We start from the raw sequence: 2420 nt of genomic DNA, 5'->3' as shown, positions 1-2420 counted from the left end.
GCAGAAAGGGTTGATGGCAGAGGAAGGAGAATTACTCAAGCTTTCCTAATTTCTGCTTGAGCCCTTCACACTAACCCCCACCCCTACCACCAAATACCTGCTCAAGTCAGATTGTTTCAGGACCACTGAGCCTTCCAGAATTTCCAGGCTGATTAGTCAACAGTGGAAAATCTGAAAAGATGCAAGTAGGAAAAATAAACTAAACCGGGCCAGAAGAGCAATGCAACAGGCATGATGGGGGTCAAGACCTCCTACTCCATCTCCATTTCCGGTGACAGGACAGGCTGTCAGAACACAGTCCTTGACACCCAGGCAGACTCTGAGACTGTGAGCATGAGGAAGCTGGCTAAAGACATGGACGAGCTGGCACTCGAGGGGGCAGAAAGACAGGCAGAGGCAGGCACCCCAGACAGGGAAGCTAGCAAGCAGTCTGAGAGCAACAATGGCACCCCCTCATCTTGAGTCTGACCTTGCACACTGAGGGTGGAAAAGAGACCTGCTGTCCCCACCTGGTCAGAGAGCCCTGGCACTGGCCCAGCAGCCTCTTCTATGAGCCCCTGTCTCAGGCAGGCCAGGCCAGAGTGAAAAGGCACTCCCAGAGGCCGGTGTGGCCCCTACTCTGAGAAAGCTCTCTGCCTGCACCTTCAGGCTCCACTTGCCCACCACCTCCTCACACCAGTGCACTTCCAAGACCCTGTAGGTTCAGGATGGCAGCTTCCTCCCCCCCCGCCCACCCCGCCAAGAATGTACCTCCATCAGTGGTCTGGGCAGCAACCACATCCCGGCTCTGCCTTGGCTTCTCCAAGCCCAACCTTCTGGATCAAGACTTGTATCCCTTGAAAAAAAACAACAACACCACTTTTAACCTTTTTAAGAACTTAAACCTTTTATCAGCAGAGGGGGAGGGAACTGACTTTTTTTTTTTTTTCCTTTGGAAAGGCATTGTAAGCTAACCTGACCATCTATGCAGCTCTGCATTTCCCTCATGGAGCTCCACAGATCCACTTCTAGGGAAGGGGTTTTGTGCTCAAAATTGTCTGATCAACTCTCAGTCCTTTCTGCCAAGATAAGTGACACCGAGGACTCAGGAAATAAAAGCTGATGATTTGGGGGGGGATAAGTAAAAATAAAAATGGAGAAGACTTGACTTCAAAGTAGACATTTCAAAAAAGAAGACATACCAATCACTACTAACACATGAAACAGTATCCATAGGTGTTCACGTAAATACCTTGTAAATTTTTACGGTTACCTCATCATTCGTCAGGGAAACAAATTAAAACCAAAGAAGGTGTGAGATATATATATACAATGGAATATTACTCAGCCATCAGAAAGGATGAAATCTTACCATTTACATTGATGCGGTGGAACTGGAGCATATTCTGGTGGGTGAAATAAGTCAATCAGAAAAATACTATAATCGTGGTAAGGAGGGCACGTATCGCATGGTGCACTGGGTGTTATATGTAACTAATGGAGCATCGAACTTTACATCAGAATCCGGGGATGTACTGTATGGTGACTAACATAATATAATAAAAAATCATTAAAAAAAAAAAGAAAAATACTATAATCATATGGATTCACCCACACGAGGAATATAAGAAACGGTGCAGAGGACCACAGGGGAAGGGATGGAAAAACGGAATGGGAGGGAATCAGAGAGGGAGACAAACCATGAGAAACTCCGGGCTGTGGGAAAGAAACTGAGGGCTGCTGGAGGGGAGGTGGGAGGTGGGTGGGGGGATGGGGTAACTGGGTGACTGGCATTAAGGAGGACACCTGATGTAATGAGCATTGTGTATTACATGCAACTCATGAAATACTGAGCTCTACATCTGAAACTAATGATGTTATATATGTTGGCTAATTGAATTTAAATTTAAAAAAATAAAAAATAAATAAAACCATGGCTGGCTCAGTGAGTAGGGCATGTGACTCTTGATCTCAGGGTTGTGAGTTTGAGCTCCATGCTGGGTGTAGAGATTACTTAAAATAAATAAATAAAATTAACAACAACAACAACAATCGTGGGATGCCATTTCAAACCAACCAGAATGGCTAAACCTTAAAGGGTTGACAAAATCGCAAGCATTAGCAATGATGCAGAGCGCCCAGAATGTGGTGCACTGCTAGTGTGAGTATACGATGGTACCGTCACTCGGACAAACTGTTCAGCGGTTTACGGTAGAGTATACCAACCCTAAAACCCAGGAATTCCAGTTCTAAGCACACCCAAGAGAAAGAAAATGTATGTCCACAAAAGACTTGTGCAAGAACATTCATAGCATCTTTATTCGTAACAGAGAAACCTGTAAACAAACCAAATGTCAGTCAAGAGGAGAATGGCTAAGCAAATGATGGTATTTTTGTACATTGAAACATAATGATAATAATAAGAAGAAAAACTACTGATA

General features: G+C 44.7%; 1 non-coding gene across 1 annotated transcript; it reads left to right on the top strand.

Annotated features, from left to right (window-relative positions):
• The first annotated feature begins 231 nt into the window (after positions 1–231).
• Positions 232–462, top strand: LOC100473200. Its single transcript, XR_002143796.1, has one exon. It is a non-coding gene; the product is annotated as a cAMP-dependent protein kinase inhibitor gamma (transcript).
• The last annotated feature ends 1958 nt before the right edge of the window (positions 463–2420 follow it).

The sequence above is a fragment of the Ailuropoda melanoleuca genome, chromosome 2 (assembly GCF_002007445.2).
Source record: "Ailuropoda melanoleuca isolate Jingjing chromosome 2, ASM200744v2, whole genome shotgun sequence".
In the NCBI taxonomy this organism is placed as follows: domain Eukaryota; kingdom Metazoa; phylum Chordata; class Mammalia; order Carnivora; family Ursidae; genus Ailuropoda; species Ailuropoda melanoleuca.
The sequence above is the reverse complement of the archived record's forward strand: the minus strand, read 5'-3'. Positions and strand labels throughout refer to the sequence as shown.